Below are 19,914 nucleotides of genomic sequence, written 5' to 3' on the forward strand. Positions count from 1 at the left end.
ATCAGTGCCATGCTATTTTGGTTACTGTAGCCTTGTATAGTTTGAACTCAGGTAGTGTGATGCCTCCAGCTTTGTTCTTTTGGTTTAGGATTGTCTTGGCAATGTGGGCTCTCTTTTGGTACCATATGAACTTTAAAGCAGTTTTTTTCTAATTCTGTGAAGAAAGTCATTGGTAGCTTCATGGGGATGGCATTGAATCTAGAAGTTACCTTGGGCAGTATGGCCATTTTCACAATATTGATTCTTCCTATCCATGAGCATGGTATGTTCTTCCAATTGTTTGTGTCCTCTTATTTCACTGAGCAGTGGTTTGTAATTCTCCTTGAAGAGGTCCTTTACATCCCTTGTAAGTTGAATTCCAAGGTATTTTACTCTCTTTGAAGCTATTGTTAATGGGAGTTCATTCATGATTTGGCTCTCTGTCTGTTACTGGTGTATAAGAATGCTTGTGATTTTTGCACATTGATTTTGTATCCTGAGACTTTGCTGAAGTTGCTTATCAGCTTAAGGAGATTTGGGGCTGAGGCAATGGAGTTTTCTAAATATACAATCATATCATCTGCAAACAGGGACAATTTGAATTCTTCTTTTCCTAACTGAGTACCCTTGATTTCTTTCTCTTGCCTGATTGCCCTAGCCAGAACTTCCAACACTATGTTGAATAGGAGTGGTGAGAGAGGGCATCCCTGTCTTGTGCCGGTTTTCAAAGGGAATGCTTCCGGTTTTTGCCCATTCAGTATGATATTGACTGTGGGTTTGTCATAAATAGCTCTTATTATTTTGAGATACATTCCATCAATACCAAATTTATTGAGAGTATTTAGCATGAAGGGCTGTTGAATTTTGTCAAAGGCCTTTTCTGCATCTATTGCGATAATCATGTGGTTTTTTGTCTTTTGTTCTTTTTATATGCTGGATTACATTTATTGATTTGTGTATGTCAAACCAGCCTTGCGTCTCAGGGATGAAGCCCACTTGATCATGGTGGATCACCTTTTGGCAAACCTCTGGATTCATCTTGCCAGTATTTTATTGAGGATTTTTGCATTGATGTTCATCAGGGATTTTGGTCTAAAATTCTCTTTTTTTGTTGTGTCTCTGTCAGGCTATGGTATCAGGATGATGTTGGCCTCATAAAATGAGTTAGGGAGGATTCCCTCTTTTTCTATCCATTGGAATAGTTTCAGAAGGAATGGTAGCTCCTGCTTGTACCTGTGGTAGAATTCAGCTGTGAATCCATCTGGTCCTGGACTTCTTTTGGTTGGTAGGCTATTAATTATTGCCTCAATTTCAGAGCCTGCTATTGGTCTATTCAGGGATTCAACTTCTTCCTGGTTTAGTCTTGGGAGAGTGTAAGTGTCCAGGAAATTATCAATTTCTTCTAGGTTTTCTAGTTTATTTGCGTAGAGGTGTTTATAGTATTATCTGATGGTAGTTTGTATTTCTGTGGGGTCGGTGGTGATATCCCCTTTATCATTTTTTATTGCTTCTATTTGATTCTTCTCTCTTTTCTTCTTTATTAGTCTTGCTAGTTGTCTATCAATTTTGTTGATCTTTTCAAAAAACCAGCTCCTGGATTCATTGATGTTTTGGAGGGTTTTTTGTGTCTCTATCTCCTTCAGTTCTGCTCTGATCTTATTTCTTGCCTTCTGCTAGCTTTTGAATATGTTTGCTCTTGCTTCTCTAGTTCTTTCAATTGTGATGTTAGGGTGTCAATTTTAGATCTTTCCTGCTTTCTCTTGTGGGCATTTAGTGCTATAAATTTCCCTCTACACACTGCTTTAAATGTGTCCCAGAGATTCTGGTATGTTGTATCTTTGTTCTCATTGGTTTCAAAGAACATCTTTATTTCTGCTTTCATTTCGTTATGTACCCAGTAGTCATTCAGGAGCAGGTTGTTCAGTTTCCATGTAGTTGAGCAGTTTTGATTGAGTTTCTTAGTCCTGAGTTCTAGTTTGATTGCACTGTGGTCTGAGAGACAGTTTGTTATAATTTCTGTTCTTGTACATTTTCTGAGGAGTACTTTACTTCCAATTATGTGGTCAATTTTCGAATAAGTGCAATGTGGTGCTGAGAAGAATGTATATTCTGTTGATTTGGGGTGAAGAGTTCTGTAGATGTCTATTAGGTCCACTTGGTGCAGAGTTGAGTTCAATTCCTGGATATCCTTGTTAACTTTCTGTCTCATTGATATGTCTAATGTTGACAGTGGGGTGTTGAAGTCTCATTATTATTGTATGGGAGTCTAAGTGTCTTTGTAAGTCTCTAAGGACTTGCTTTATGAATCTGGGTGCTCCTGTATTGGGTGCATATATATTTAGGATAGTTAGCTCTTCCTGATGAATTGATCACTGTACCATTATGTAATGACCTTCTTTGTCTCTTTTGATCTTTGATGGTTTAAAGTCTATTTTATCAAAGACTAGGATTCCAACCCCTGTGTTTTTTTGTTCTCCATTTGCTTGGTAGATCTTCCTCCTCCATCCCTTTATTTTGAGCCTATGCATGTCTCTGCATGTGAGATGGGTCTCCTGAATACAGCAGACTGATGGGTCTTGACTCTTTATCCAGTTTGCCAGTCTGTGTCTTTTAATTGGAGCATTTAGTCCATTTACATTTAAGGTTAATATTGTTATGTGTGAACTTGATCCTGTCATTGTGATATTAGCTGGTTATTTTGCTCATTAGTTGTTTCAGTTTCTTTGTAGCATTGATGGTCTTTACATTTTGACATGTTTTTGCAATGGCTGGTACCAGTTGTTCCTTTCCATGTTTAGTGCTTCCTTCAGGGTCTCTTGTAGGGCAGGCCTGGTGGTGACAAAATCTCTCAGCATTTGCTTGTCTGGAAAGGATTTTATTTCTCCTTCACTTATGAAACTTAGTTTGGCTGGATATGAAATTCTGGGTTGAAAATTCTTTTCTTTAAGAATGTTGAATATTGGCCCCCACTCTCTTCTGGCTTGGAGAGTTTCTGCTGAGAGATCTGCTATTAGTCTAATGAGCTTCCCTTTGTGGGTAACCCGACTTCTCTGTCTGCCCTTAACATTTTTCCTTCATTTCAACTTTGATGAATCTGACAATTGTGTGTCTTGGACTTGCTCTTCTCGAGGAGTATCTTTGTGGTGTTCTCTGTATTTCCTGAATTTGAATGTTGGCCTGCCTTACTAGGTTGGGGAAGTTCTCCTGGATGATATCCTGGAGAGTGTTTTCCAACTTGGTTCCTTTTTCCCCCTCACCTTCAGGCACACCCATCAGAGGTAGATTTGTTCTTTTCACATAATCCTCTATTTCTTGGAGGCTTTGTTCATTTCTTTTTCCTCTTTTTCTCTCTAGACTTCTCACTTCATTTCATTCATGTGATCTTCAATCATTGATACTCTTTCTTCCAGTTGATGGAATCAGTTACTGAAGCTTGTGCATTTGTCATGTTATTCTCATGTCATGGTTTTTATCTCTATCAGTTCGTTTATGGCCTTCTCTGCATTGATTATTCTTGTTATCCATTCTTCCATTCTTTTTTCAAGATTTTTAGTTTATTTTCACTGGGTATGTAGTTGCTCCTTTAGCTCTGAGAAGTTTGATCGACCGAAGCCTTCTTCTCTCAACTAGTCAGTCATTCTCTGTCCAGCTTTGATCCGTTGCTGGCAATGAGCTGCGTTCCTTTGGAGGGGCAGATGTGCTTTGAGTTTTTGAATTTCCAGCTTTTCTGCCCTGCTTTTTCCCCATCTTTATGGTTTTATGTGCCTTTGGTCTTTGATGATGGTGACGTACTGATGGGGTTTTGGTGTGGGTGTCCTTTCTGTTTGTTAGTTTTCATTCGAACAGTCAGGACCCTCAGCTGCAGGTCTGTTGGAGTTTGCTTGAGGTCCACTCCAGACCTGTTTGCCTGGGTATCAGCAGCAGAGGCTGCAGAAGATAGAATATTGCTGAACAGTGAGTGTTGCTGTCTGATTCTTGCTCTGGAAACTTCGTTCAGAGGTGTGCCCAGCTGTGTGAGGTGTGAGGTGTCAGTCTGCAACTAGTGGGGTATGTCTCCCAGTTAGGTTACTCAAGGGTCAGGGACCCACTTGAGCATGCAGTCTGTCTATTCTCAGATCTCAACCTCTGTGCTTGGGAGATCCACTGCTCTCTTCAAAGCTGTCAGACAGGGTCATTTACATCTGCAGAGGTTTCTGCTGCTTTTTGTTTAGCTATGCCCTGTCCCTAGAGGTGGAGTCTACAGAGGCAGGCAGGCCTCCTTGAGCTGCAGTGGGCTCCACCCAGTTCGAACTTCCTGGCAGCTTCGTTTACCTACTTAAGCCTCAGCAATGGCGGGCGCTCCTCCCCCAGCCTCACTGCTGCCTTTCAGTTAGATCTCAGACTGCTGTGCTAGCAGTGAGGGAGGCTCCGAGGGTGTGGGACCCTCCAGGCCAGTTGTGGGATATAATCTCCTCGTGGTACTGCACTCTCTTGATTACTTGTCTTAGTGTTGGATAAGTTGATGCTATTAAAAAATGTTTGTTAGCTCTACAAAATGAAATTTTTTGTGGGGTTTGCTGTAGAGTTGTTAGCTCCTTAGTAAAGATACTAAGTATGTGTTATCACATATAATAACTATCTACTCATCGGATAAGTGGTTTTTTGGGTACCCTACGAGCTTCCTTAGATATCTAAGAGAAATATCTATAGAGAAAGTTAAACAATCTCACTCTTCTGACACTTAGGAAAACTATAAATGTAAATAAAATGCAGACATAACTAATTTTGCCATCAAGTCATGTATTTTTTTACTGCTTATTTAGAATTTCAGTAGCTATCAGTAAGACCAACAAGAACATTGGAATTCATGGGTCCTAAATTTTAAGCTCATCCTTATTTAGAAAGACGTGGTTAAGATAGTTTTCTTATTCTGAAAATATATTACTCATTTTTATATAAACATGTCTTTATGTGTCTGTGGACTCTGGTTCCTTCTATAGTGTTTGGCTACTGGTATATATTTAAATTTTAGGAAAAGCTGTGTAGAATTTTATTTGAAAGTATACATAATAAAATATATAAGTTAAGCTTGAATGGTAGAAACTAATGTCCTCAAAGATTACATTTTGATATTTTACAATTTTAATCATAAAACTTTAAGAGAAAAGAAAATAAAACAATAATAGTGTATTTGAATTGGTAGTATCAATGTAGGTTAAACTTAGATGTCAATTTTAGTTACACAAATATAATTGTTTACTCCTGTATGACATGTAAGAATTAGTCAGAAAATTGTTCAGGAGTGACAGCAATATGACAGAATAGGAGTCTACTGTCATATTTTCACAGAAACATCAATTTTGGCAATCACAGACTGATGAGAGTACCTGTGTGGGAGTCTAGGGTAGAAGTTTCAGCACACCGCTGGAGAAAAATAATATTCCAATAATAAATGCACTGACAAGGATAGAAAGAATACGTTTACTTACCCACATCACCACTCTTCTGAGGTGACTCAGCTAATTACCAATGGATATAAACTCAGCCCACAATTTCTCTCACAGAGAAAAGTGAGAGGCTAGACAGTGAGAGTCTGGCTTCCAAGTCAGGTGGTATACTGCCCAAGAGGGCAAGCATTCTTACTTGCTTCACTCAGTACTGAGGTGATCAGCATGATTGAGGGGCTAGGAAAAGCTGGAAACAGAAAAGGGAGGCAGAAAGTCATAGCAACTAGGGCTTGGAATTTCAAAAACAGTCATAAATTCTACTAACTGCTTCATAGACGTAAACAGAAAGCCCCCTTATGAGCCTTACCTGGAGACCCCCCAACTGGTCCAAAGGCACCTCAAAGCTCTACTCACTTTACACTCTTCCCCTCAAACATGTGGCTTGCTCCCCATGTGCATTTGCACAGACAGTATATGTGAGCTTCTGAAAATGACTTATGAGCACATGTAGACAGCCAAGTTGACACTATGTGATTGGAAGAAGACACACAAAGTTGAATATTTAAGGGACCACTCTATGGAAAACTAGTAAGAGACTCTCAGCATCTGTCTTGGCTTTACAGAATAGGGAGAAGGTATACAATCTTAAGAATCCTTCCTCCACCACCAATAATAAATAAGAGGTGTAGAACAGACATATTCACAGAAAAGATGTGAGAAAATTTCAGAATCCCTGACAAGACTTACTGGTAAAGGCATTTTTTTTTTTCTAAAACCAGTCAGTAAAGAGGTGACTGCTTCTTCAAATGGGAAGATAGCAATACGGGATTTGAAGAAACAGGTAAAATCAAGGAAACATGACAACACCAAAGAAACACAATAAATGGCACTGGTGGTAAGGCAGTGAGCATAGCTGCCTTCCAAAGAACATAAAAATCACCCAGTGACAAACCTCAAAGGAAATTGAGATCTAGAATTGGATTGGTAAATAATTCAAAATAATAGTTTTAAAAAAGCTTAACCAGGTACAGGAAAACCTGGATAGAGAACTTGGCAAAATCAGGTTACTAGGTCCTGGGGCATGAGAATAATGGGGAAACTTTGGCCAAAGTATACAAACTTTTAGTTACAAGGTAAATAAATTTTAGAGACCAAATGTGCACCATGTGATTATGGTTAATTAGTGTATTGCATACTTAAAATTTGCTAAGACTAGATCTCAATTGTTCTCACCACACACACACAAATTATAACTATGTGAGCTGATGGATATATTAACTAGTTTGATTGTAACAATAATTTTACAATGTCTATTTATACCAAAACATCATGTTATACATCTTAGATATATACAATCTTTGTCAATCACACCTCAGTAAAGTTGGACAAAAATATAGCTAATAGGTCCTTTCTCTTGTGAAGTCACCTGGAAGCCCTCAATTAGTTATTCATTTCATTTGCTGTACTCACTTCATTTCTTTACAATGCCTGGGACCTTGTGTATACTCAGAAAGTATGTGTTATATAAATCATATTAACCTGAAAACGTTAACTAGAAAAAAAGTACTGTTTCACTATATTTTATATTTGAGAAAAGATACACTATTTAAGCTATTTGATTTAATGGCTCCGAATTTTTAAAGCACTGCAGATTAATTAAATAACATATAGAAGGTGCTCAATAAATAGTTGTCAATAGTGTCTGGCTTTATTGTGAGCAATAATGTAGCCATACATATTTGAAAAAAACAAGATTATTAAATATTTAAGATATTGAAAAATCTTACTGATTACATACTGACTTTTTAAGTTAAATACATCTTATCAAACGGTATTTGCAGGTATATTACACATATATTTATACATCTAGTTAAGTAAAAAGAAAAAATGTCTGCTATGTAGAAATATTAAAGGTGCCAATTTAACCCCATCCCAGCTAATGTGCATGTTCTCCATTGCACTGCTATGCCTGCTGGCATGTATGAGCAAGCATTAATCCTGCTGCTACAGCCCTGAAAAAGTGCTTTGGCTAGAGACACCCAACACAGTGTGATAGCCAGTGGAACAGGAACAATTTGGCCCCTCCAACCCAGTAAGTTCCTAAAATTGAGGGGCCAGAGAACAAAGCCACAGCCTAATACCAGCATCCCAGATTTAGAACATGCAGAGCAGAAGTGATGAGCTGAGATTTGACCATCTAAAATCTTCCCGAAAAACCAGTCAACTGAACTCACTTTATACCACAATCAAACCTTCATGAGCTTCAAAAAAGATAAAAGCGAAAACAACAACAAACATCCAAAGGACAGAAATCTGAAAGACTGAGGAACCACCATCCCACACAGATGAGAAAGAACCAGCACAAGAACTCTGTAAACTAAAAAAGCCAGAGGGTCTTATAGCCTCCAAAAAACGGCACTAGATCCCTAGCAATGGTTCTTAACCAGGTTGAAATTGCTGAACTGACAGAAATAGAAATCAGAATAGATATAGGAAAGAAGATCATCAACATCCAGGGGAGAGTTGAAACTCAATCCGAGGAATTGAAAAAATGTAATGAAATGATACAGGAACTGAAAGACAAAGCAGCCATTTTAAGAAAGAACCAAACTGATATGACAGAGCTGAAAACGCACTTCAAGGATTTCCTAGTATCATCATAAATATTAACAGCAGAATTCATGGAGCCGAGGAGAGAATCTCAGAGCTCAAAGACTGGTTCTCCAAAATAACTCAGATGAGCTAATTAAACAAAACAAAACAAAACAAAAAAACAAGAATGAATAAAACCTCTAAGAAATGTAAGATTATGTAAAGAGACCAAATCTACAACACATTGGCATCCCTAAAAGAGAGGGAGATAAAGCAGGCAAATTGAAAAATATATTTTAGAATATCATCTATAAAAATTTCCCCAACCTTATTAGAAGGGCCAACATTAAAATTCAGGAAATGCATAGAACTCCTGAAAGATATTGTACAAGATGAGCATCCCCAAGACAAATAGATATCAGTTTCTCCAAGGTAGAAATTTTTAAAACAATGATAAAGGCAGCTAGAAATAAGGGAAAGGTCACCTTCAAATGAAACCTAATAAAACTAAAAGTGGACCTTTCAGTGAAAACTCTACAAGTCACAGAAGATTCTAGGCCTATCTTCAGCATTCTTAAAAAAAAAAAAAAAAAATTCAACCAAAAATTTTATTTCCAGCCCAAATAAACTTCATAAGCAAATAAAAAAGAAACTTCTTTCCAGAAAAGAAAATGCTAAGGTAATTTATCACCACCAGGCATGCCTTAAAGGAGGTCCTTAAGGGAGCACTAAATATGGAAAGGAAAGACTGTTACTAGCCACCACAAAAGCACACTTAAGTACATAGACCCATGATGCTATAAAGCAACCACACAATCAAATATGCATAATAACTAGCTAACAATATAATAGTATCAGCTCCACACATACCAATATTAACTTTTACAACTAAAATGTAAATTGACTAAATATGCCGATTAAAAGGCACAGAGTGGCAATTCAGATAAAGAAGCAAGACCCAATCGTATGCTGTCTTCAGGAGACACACAACACCAAACCATGGTGTTTATAAGTTCAATGTAAAGGGATGGAGAAAAATCTACAAAGTAAATAGAAAACAGAAAAAAGCAGGGGTTACTATACTGATTTTAGACAAAAGAGACTTTAAACCAACAAAAAAGACAAAGAAGATCATTAGATAATGGTAAAGGGTTGAAATTAATGAGAATATCTAAGTCTCCTAAATATATATGCATCAAACACGGTAGTACCCAGATATATAAAGCAAGTTATTAGAGATGTACGAAGAAAATCACACAATGTATAAAACTTCAACACCCCACTGACAGTGTTAGACATATCATCAAAGCAGAAAATTAACCAAGATGTTTAGGATCTGAACTCAATACATGACCAAGTGGTCCTAATAAACATTTACAGAACTCACCATTCAAAAATTACAGAATATGTATTCTCATCTACACATGGTTCATACTCTAAAGTCAACCACATTTTGTCCATAAAGCAATTCTCAGCAAATTGAAAAAAAAAAAAAAAATCGCTCCCAGCACAGTTTTGATAGAAATCAATACAAAGAATATTTCTCAAAACAGTACAATTAGCAGGAAAATGTAAAAACTAGCTCCTAAATGACTATTTGGTGAACAATGAAATTAAGGTAGAAACAAATTATTTGAAACTAATAACCATAATATGACATATCAGAATCTCTGCAACACAGCTATAGAAGTATTAAGAGGGAAGTTTTAGTACTAAATGCCCACATAAAAAAGTTAGATCTTAAATTAATAACTAAACATCACATTTAGAGGAACTAGAGAAACCAGAGCAAATAAAACCCAACACTAGCAGAAAACAAGTAATAAGCAAAATCAGAGTCTAAAGAAAACTGAGATAGGAAAAACTACACAAAAGATCAACAAGTCTACTTTTTTCTTTGAAAGAATAAATAAGACTGATAGACAACTAACTAGACTAGAGAATAAAATTCTAAGCAAAAAGAACAAAGCTGGAGGTATCACATTACCCAAGAAGAAAAAAAGAGGGAAGATTCAAATAAACACAATCAGAAATGATAAAGAGGACATTACGATCAATCCCACAGAAATTAAAAAACTTTCAGAGGCTACTAAAAATTACACTTCCCAATATTGAATCAGAAAGAAATTGAATCCCTAAGTAGCCTAATAAGGAGGTCCAAAATTGAATCAGTAATAAAAAGTCTACTGGCCAGAAAAAGCCCAGGGCCAGATACAGTGAATTTCTATCAGATGTATAAAGAGCTGGTACCATTCCTACTAAAACTATTACAAATAATTGAGGTAAAGGGACTCCTCCTTAACTCATATAAGGCCAGCATTATCCGGATATCAAAACTTGGCAGAGAAACAACATAAAAATAAAGCAAATATTCTTGGGAAACATAGTTGCAAAAATCGTCAACTCAATACTAGAAAACTGAATCCAGCAGCATATCAAAAATCTAATACACCACATTCAAGTAGGCTTTACCCCTGGGATGCAAGTTTAGTTCAACATACGCAAGTCAATAAATGTGATTCATCACATAAACAGAACAAGTAAACCAAAAAACATGGGATCACTTTAATAGATGCAGTAAAGTTTTCAACAAAATCCAACAGTACTTCATGTTAGAAACCCTCAACAAACTAACCATTGAAGGAACATACATCAAAACAATGAGAGCAATCTGTGACAAAATGACAGTCAACATCAGACTGATAGGAAAAAAGCTGGAAGCATCCCCCTAGGGAACCAAAACAAGAGAAAGATGCCACTCTCACCACTTCTATTCTACATAGTAGTGGAAGTCTTGGCCAGACAAGATATCAGGCAAGATAAAGAAGTAAAACACATCCAAATAGAAAGAGAGGAAGTCAAAATATCTCTGATTGTCAATGATGTGATTCTATGCCAAAAACCCCATAGTGTTTGCTCAAAAGCTTCTAGATTTGATAAACGACGTCAGCAGAATTTCAGGAAATCAATGTACAAAAATTAGTAGCATTTCTATATATCAACAATGTTCAAGATAAGAGAAAAATCAAGAACACAATCCCATTCACCATAGCCACAAAAAGAATTAAACATGTATAAATGCAGCAAACCAGGGATGTAAAACATCCCTACAATGAAAATTACAAAAAACTGCATAGAAATCAGAGATGACAAAAACAAATGGAAAGGTATTCTATGCTCAAGAATAGCAACATTCAATATTATTAAATTGACCATATTTCCTAAAGTAATCTACAGATTCAATGCTATTACTTTTAAAAATTTATTTATTGTACTTTAAATTCTGGGACACACGTGCAGAATGTGCAGGTTTGTTACATAGGTATACATGTGCTATGGTGATTTGCTGCACCCATCCACCCATCCACCCATCATCTAGGTTTTAAGCCCCACATGCCTTAGGTATTTACCTAATGCTCTCCCTCCCCTTGCCCCCCTACCCCGCAACAGGCCTTGGCGTGTGATGTTCTCCTCCCTATGTCCATGTGTTCTTATTTTTCAACTCCCACTTATGAGTAAGAACATGCAGTGTTTGGTTTTCTGAGTTCCTGTGTTAGTTTCCTGAGAATGATGGTTTCCAGCTTCATCCATGTCACTGAAAAGGACATGAACTCATTCTTTTTTATGGCTGCATATTATTCCGTGGTGTATATGTGCCATGTTTTCTTTACCGAGTCTAACATTGATGGGCATTTGAGTTGGTTCCAAGTCTTTGCTATTGTGAATAGTGCTGCAATATACATACATGTGCATGTGTCTTTATAATAGAATGATTTATAATCCTTTGGATATATACCCAGTAATGGAATTGCCAGGTCAAATGGTATTTCTGGGTCTAGATCCTTGAGGAATCTCCACACTGTCTCCCACAATGGTTGAACCAATTTACACTCCCACCAACAGTGTAAAAGCATTCTTATTTCTCCACATCCTCTCCAGCATCTGTTGTTTCCTGACTTTTTAATAGTCATTATTCTAACTGGTGTGAGATGGTGTCTCATTGTGGTTTTGATTTGCATTTCTCTAATGACCAGTAATGATGAGCTTTTTCCAACTGTTTGTTGGCTGCATAAATGTTTTCTTTTGAGAAGTGTCTGTTCATATTCTTCACCCACTTTTTGATGGGGTTTTTCCTTCTTGAATGGGATCTAATTGAAGAGCTTCTCCAAAGCAAAAGAAACTATCATCAGAGTGAATAGGTAACCCACAGAATGGGAGAAAATTTTTGCAATCTATCCATCTGACAAAGGGCTAATATCCAGAATCTACAAGGAAATTAAACAAATTTACAAGAAAAAACTCAATGCTATTTCTATTAAACTACCAATGACTTTCTTTGCAAAGTTAGAAAAAAACTAATTAAAAATTCATATGGAACCAGAAAACAGCCAGAATAGTCAAGGTAATCCTAAACAAAAAGAGCAAACCTAGAGGCATAACATTACTCAACTTCAAACTGTACTACAAAGCTCTGGTAACCAAAACATTATGGTAGTGGTACAAAAACAGGCACATAGACCAATGCAACCGAAGAGAGAGCCCAGAAATAAGCCTACATGCCTGTGACCATTTGATCTTCAATAAAGCTGACAAAAACAAGCAATGGGGAAAAGATTCCCTATTCAATAAATGGTGCTGGGATAACTGGTTAGCCATAGGCAGAAGATTGAAACTGGACCCCTTCCTTACACCATATAAAAATTAGCTAAAGAGAAATTAAAGACTTAAATGTAAAACCTAAAACTATAAAAAACTAAGAAGATAGAAAGATAACCTAGGAAATACCATTCTGTATATAGACCCTTGCAAAAACAATTTATGAAAATGCCAAAGGCAATTGCAACAAAAAGAAAAATTGACAAATGGAACCTAATTAAACCAAAGAATGTCTGCACAGCAAAATAAATTATCAACAGTGTAAACAAACAGCCTACAGAATGGGAGAAAATACTTGCAAACTATGCATCTGACAAAGTTCTAACATCCAAAACATATATGGAACTTAAAAAGCAGAAAACACAAAACCCCATTAAATAGTGGGCAAAGGACACGAACAGACTCTTCAACCTACATGTGGGCAAGAAGCATATGAAAAAATGCTCAACATTACTAATCAATAGAGAAATACAAAATGACAGATGCCGTCTCACAGTAGTGGAATGGTTATTATTAAGTAACAGATTTTGGCAAGGTTGCAAGAAAAGGGGATGCTTATACACTGCTGGTGGCAATTTATATTAGTTCAGTCATTATGGAAAGCAGCATAGCAATTTTCAAAGAATTCAAAACAGAATTACCATTTGACCCACTAATCCCATTACTACATATCTACTCAAAGGAATGTAAATATTTCTACCACAATGACATATGCATGCATATGTTCATTACTGTATGATTTACAATAGCAAAGACATAGAATCAACCTAGATGATCATCGGTGGTAGACTGGAAAATAAAATGTCATACATATGCACCATGGAATACTATGCATCCATAAAAAGGAATGAAATAATGTCCTTTGCAGCAACATGAATGGAGCTGAAGGTCATTATCCTAAGCGAACGAATGCAGGAAAACAAAAAAGCAAATACTTCATGTTCTTACTTAGAAATGGAAGCTAAACCTCTATTTTATTTTAAACCTTGGCTATCAATGGAAAGATGCCTAAGGTAATAAGTAGACTACAGACATTCACTACAAGTGATTTTTTTGTTCATTTTAATTGTTTTCTTTAGTTTTTCCATAAGTTATTGGGGTACAGGTAGTATTTGGTTAAATGAGTAAGTTCTTTAGTGGTGATTTGTGAAATTTTGGTACACCCGTCACCTGAGCAGTATATACCGCACCATATATGCACTCTTTTATCCCTTGCCCCCTCCCTGTCTTCCCCCCAAGTCCCCAAAGCCCATTGTATCATTCTTATGTGCTTGCATTCTCATCGCTTAGCTCGCACATATCAGTGAGAACATACAATGTATATTTTTTCATTTCTGAGTTACTTCACATAGAATAACAGTCTCCAATCTCATCCAGGTCACTGCAAATGCTGTGAATACATTCCTTTTTATGGCTGAGTAGTATTCCATCATATATATATACACACACATATATATGTATATATACATCATATATACATATATATATGGGTGTGTGTGTATAGGTGTGTATATATAGGTATATATATATATGTAGGTGTCTGTGTGTATATATATATATACACACACACACACAGACACACACACACACATACCAGTTTCTTTATCCACTCGCTGATTGATGGGCATTTGGGTTGGGTCCCCGATTTTGCAGTTATGAATTGTGCTGCTATAAACATGTATGTGCACTATCTTTTCCATATAATGACTTTTTTTTCCTCTAGGTAGATACCCAGTAGTGGGATTGCAGGATCAAATGGTAGTTCTACTTTTAGTTCTTTAAGGAATCTTCACACTGTTTTCCATAGTGTATACATTCCCACCAGCAGTGTGGAAGTGTTCACTGATCACTATGTCCATGCCAACATATACTGTTTTTTTCCCCTTTAGTTTTTTGATTATGTCCATTCTTGCAGGAGTAAGGTGGTATCGCATTGTGGTTTCGATTTGCATTTCCCTGTTCATTAGTGATGTTGAGCATTTTTTCATATGTTTAATTAAGAACTTAAATCTAAGACCTGAAACTATAAAAATTCTAAAAGATAACATTGGAAGAACACTTCTAGACATTGACTTAGGAAAGAATTTTATGACCAAGAACCCCAAAGAAAATGCAATAAAAACAAAGATAAATAGTTGGGACTTAATTAAACTAAAGTGCTTTTCCATGGCAAAAGGAACAGTCAGCAGAGTAAACAGACACCCCATAGAGTGGGAGAAAATCTTCACAATCTGTGCATCTGACAAAGGACTGATATCCAGAATCTACAATGAACTGAACAAATCAGTAAGAAAAAAACAATCAATCCCATCAAAAAGTGGGGTAAGGGCATGAATAGGCAATTTTAAAAAGAAGACATACAAATGACCATTTTAATTGTTTTTATTTTTGCTTTCTTTTCAGATGGAAGATACTCAATATATCAGTAGAGAGAGAGAGAGAGAGAAAAAAAAAAACTAAAAGAAAATAATAGTAGATGGAGCCATGCCCTAAACTTCTTTCCGCTCAGTAAACCATTTGCCCAACTTCCTAATGAGAACGAGGCAAAAGATCAGATTCTGAAAAGATGAAAAAATTAGTCTTAGTCTAGAGAGAAGTTAGTCTCCTGAAATGGGAGGCCGAGACGGGCGGATCACGAGGTCAGCAGATCGAGACCATCCTGGCTAACACGGTGAAACCCCGTCTCTACTAAAAAATACAAAAAACTAGCCGGGCGAGGTGGCTGGCGCCTGTAGTCCCAGCTACTCGGGAGGCTGAGGCAGGAGAATGGCGGGAACCCGGGAGGCGGAGCTTGCAGTGAGCTGAGATCCGGCCACAGCACTCCAGCCTGGGCGACAGAGCGAGACTCCGTCTCAAAAAAAAAAAAAAAAAAAAAAAAAAGTGAGAATGGATTCAAATAACGATATTTTATTGGTGAGAGGACAGTATTTAGAATGAATTTTTACTGTTTTCCATGACTGTCTATTTTTTCTATGACTTTGGAAACAATCTTGCTGAAAGAAATAATTTAACTTGAGGGACAGCTTCTTGAGAGTATGATAGCTTTAAAAGAAAATTTGAGCTTAGAAAAGAGACTAGATAGAGACAACAAAGGACCAAAGACAAACTCATAATCAGGAAATATCGGCTACACACTAAGTATTACCATATTGAATATTGACATAAATAAATCAGTTCTCTAAACGTGTGACTTAGGAGTTCATAAATGGCATCAGAATTATAATACTAGTGTTTTAAAATCATGGAAAGCTCAAAAAAGAGGGACTATACCATTACAGCTACAAATATATGGATGAAAATAGAAACCCTCATTTAGAAAATGTTGCAAATTAAAAAGAAAGAACTTCATTCCAAATAGTCAGATTTTAATTGCTATGTAGCCACAACTGCAGATGTTAGTGGAATGTGCTTGTTTTGCTTTGTTGTCAACGTTTTCACAACTGAAAGGATAAAACTGGGTATTGGATCATTTCCTCTGGAAGAAACAAGCCCTCATGTCTTGGGGACACTAAAACTGCCTATGTAGAGGTACATATGTAGAGAAAGTGAGGCCTCCTGTCAACACCCAGAACCAAACTTGCCAGGCATGAGAGTGAGCCACCTGGGAAACTGTCTTTTAAACTGTCTCCTGAGACAGAATCCAGCAACCTACTTTGGTTTCACAGTTTCTCACCATTATATTGCTTTCTTGGTGAGCCATTCTTGTATTTACCCAGAGAAATAAAGAGAAGTAAAGATATAAGGAAAGTTATTTGTCTTCATCACGATTAAGGAAACTTTTTTTTTTCTTTTTATCTTTTGCTTTCCAAGAAATGAAAGATATTCAACACTAGCTCATGAAAGAGAAAGAAAACAAACTTGATATTCTACTTTCACTAGGGTTTTACACTGTGTTCCCCCATGCTACCTTTTAAATCAGTTTTTCTTTGGCCTTATAATATTGGGATGTTCTTTTAGGCTTATAAATTTTGTGTTTAGAAACCTAAACCAAAGAAATAGAAAAAAAAAAAAAATTTCCTATTTTTGTTTAATCTCCCTTTGATAATCTATTGAATCATTTTCCTGAAAATTACATAAACTTAAGATGTCTTCTTATTGTTTTTAATTTACGATGATTGGATCCTCTTTTAATGCTGCATAAAGTAGATTAAACCTGGAAAATTTCTATAATTGGAAAATAAGGGATATTGTAAAAATAATACACTAAAGAGAAAAATAACATACTGAAGAAACATAATAAAAAATCAATGTACAAACAATATAAATCTGCTAGAAATATATTATTTTATACTGAATATCAAGCAAAAGTTCTATTTGAATCAGCATTCTAAATGTGAGTCACTTCAAACACACATTTTTGATTTTCAGTATGTTTTATTTTTTTAAACTCTAGTATCCTAAGACTCTGTTCATGGGCTAGTCTATTCCATCACAATCTTTTAATCTACATTTCATAAGGAGGCAACAGTGAGTGATTGATAATTCATCATCTCTTGCTAGGAATTCAGTATTTGCTCATACTTCAGACTTATAAAAATGATAATTCTGATTTTTGAATTCAGTCATTTGGAGCACAACCTGATTCTGTTTATAAATCTCCTTCTAAAATGTGTTTGCTAGAATCTTTTTGCTTAGAAGAAATTCTCTCGTTGATTACAATCGTCTTATCTCCAGATTTTCATAATCATAAAGAGTTTCTGAAAAGCTGTACTTCAGTATGTCTTTGAAAAAGTATTGCTGCACACTTTAGAGTTGTATTTAAAAAGCCATATTGAGATTAATTGTAGACACTCCTGAAAAGCAGAAAGAAATAATCAATATAATTTTATAAACCAGGTGATTGCATTTATTTTCTTTTTAACTTCGTGGTTATGACTATCTCTATCCAAATGTGACAAAAACAACATATTGGCAAAAATATTTTTGCTTAGGTAACCTATGTTGTAAAATAAAAAGTGCTTTTTGTGGTTAATCCACACAATGGAATATGGTTGGTGTACCAATAAAAATGAATGACTACTGAAACATGCAATAACATTAATAAATCTCAAAAGTAATAAGTTTAAGAAGCTAGTCACAAAAGCCTACACACTATAAAATTACACTTGCAAGTAATCCTTGAAGGGGAAGAAGTATGATGATAAAATCCACATCAGTGGTTGACAAAACAGAGGAGATTGATTTCAAAGGAGCACAAGGTTCTTCTCATAGAGATCTTTATCCTCCTTGGTTAGGTATATTCCCAGGTATTTTATTTTTTGTGGTGTTCTTGTAAATGTGATTGCATTCTTGATGTGGCATGCAGCTTTAACTTTATTGGTGTATAGAAATGCTACTGATATTTGTACATTGATTTTATATCCTAAAACTTTGCTAAAATTGTTTTATCTGTTCTAATAGCCTTTTGTTGTAGAGTCTTTAGGTTTTTCTAGGTATAGAATCATGTTGTGAACAAAGAGAGATAGTAGGACTTCTTATTTTGAAATATGGATGACTTTTATTTATCTTGCCTGATGGCATTGGCTAAGACTTCTAGAACTATGTTGAATAAGAGTGATAAAAGTGGGCATCCTTGTCTTGTTCCAGTTCTCAAGGGAAATGCTTCCAGTTTTTGCCCATTCAGAGTGATGTTGACAGTGGGTTTGTCACAGATTTTTTTTATTATTTTGAGTTATGTTTCCTAAGTCCCTAGTTTATTGAGGGTATTATTACGAAGGGATGTTGTATTGACCAAAAGCTTTTTCTGAATCTATTGAGATGATCATATGGTCTTTGTTTTTAATCATGTTTATGTGGTAAATCACATTTATTGATTTGCATGTGTTGAAACAACCTTTTATCCCAGGAATGAAGCCTACTTGACCATGGTGAATTAACTTTTTGATGTGCTATTTAATCCAGTTTGTTATTACGTTGGTGCAAAAGTCATTGGCTTTTTTTTTGCCACTAAAGGTAAAGTAATGGCAAGAAACCAAATTATTTTTGCACCAACCTGATAGTATTTTGTTGAGTATTTTTGCATCTATGTTTATCAAGGATATTGGCCCGTAGTTTTCCTTATTTGTTGTGTTTTTGCCAGGTTTTCATCAGGGTAATACTGGCTTCATGGAATAAGTAAGGGAATTTCAGATGACACAAACAAATAGAAATACATTTCATACTCATGGATTGAAAGAACCAATATCATCAAAATGGCCACACTCCTCAAAGCCATTTTCAGATTCAATGCTATTTCTATCAAACTACCGATGCCAATTTTCACAGAATTGGTGAAACTATTCTAAAAATAATATGGAAACAAACAAACAAAAAATAAGCCTGAATAGGCAAAGCAATCCTAAGCAAAAACAACAAACAAAAAGTCCAAAGCTGGAGGCATCACATTATGGGACTTCAAAATACACTATGAGACTTCAGTAACCAAAACAGCATGGTACTGTTACAAAACTAGATAGGTAGACAAATGTAACAAAATAGAGAACCCAGAAATAAAAGCTTCACAACTACTACCATCTATTCTTTCACAAAGTTGAAAAAAATAAGCACTGTGGAAAGGACTTCCTATTCAATAAATGATGCTGGCATAGCTAGCTAGCCATAAACAGAAGAATAAAACTGTACCCCTACCTTTCACAATATGCAAAAATTATCTCAAGATGTATTGCAGTTTTAAATGGAAAGGATATCAAACTATAAAAATGCACAAAGAAAACTGCAGAAACACCACTCTGGACATCAGCCTTGAAAAAATGATTCATGACTAAGTCTTGAAAAACAATTGCAACAAAAACAAAAAATGGAAAAATGTGACCTAATTAAGCTAAAGAACTTCTGCACAGTAGCAGAAACCACCAACAGGGTAAACAGGTAAGCTACAGAATGGGGGAAGATATTCACAAACTATAGATCAACAAATGTCTAATATCCAGAATGAATAAGGAACTTAAACAATTGAACAAGTAAAAACTTCAGTAAAAGTGGGCAAAAAAAATGAACACTTTTCAAAATAAGACATACAAGTGGCTAAACAAACATTTGAAAAATGCTCAATATCATTAATCCTTAGAGAAATGCAAATCAAAACTACAATGAGATACCATCTCAAACTAGTCAGAATGTGGCAAGTACATGGAGAAAAAAGAATGCTTATACACTGTTGGTGGGAATGTTAATTAGTTCAGCTTCTGTGGAAAGCACTCTGGAGATTTCTCAAATACCTGAAAACAGAGCTATCATTCAACACAGAAATCCTATTACTGGG

The sequence above is a fragment of the Theropithecus gelada genome, chromosome X, assembly GCF_003255815.1.
Source record: "Theropithecus gelada isolate Dixy chromosome X, Tgel_1.0, whole genome shotgun sequence".
NCBI lineage: Eukaryota > Metazoa > Chordata > Mammalia > Primates > Cercopithecidae > Theropithecus > Theropithecus gelada.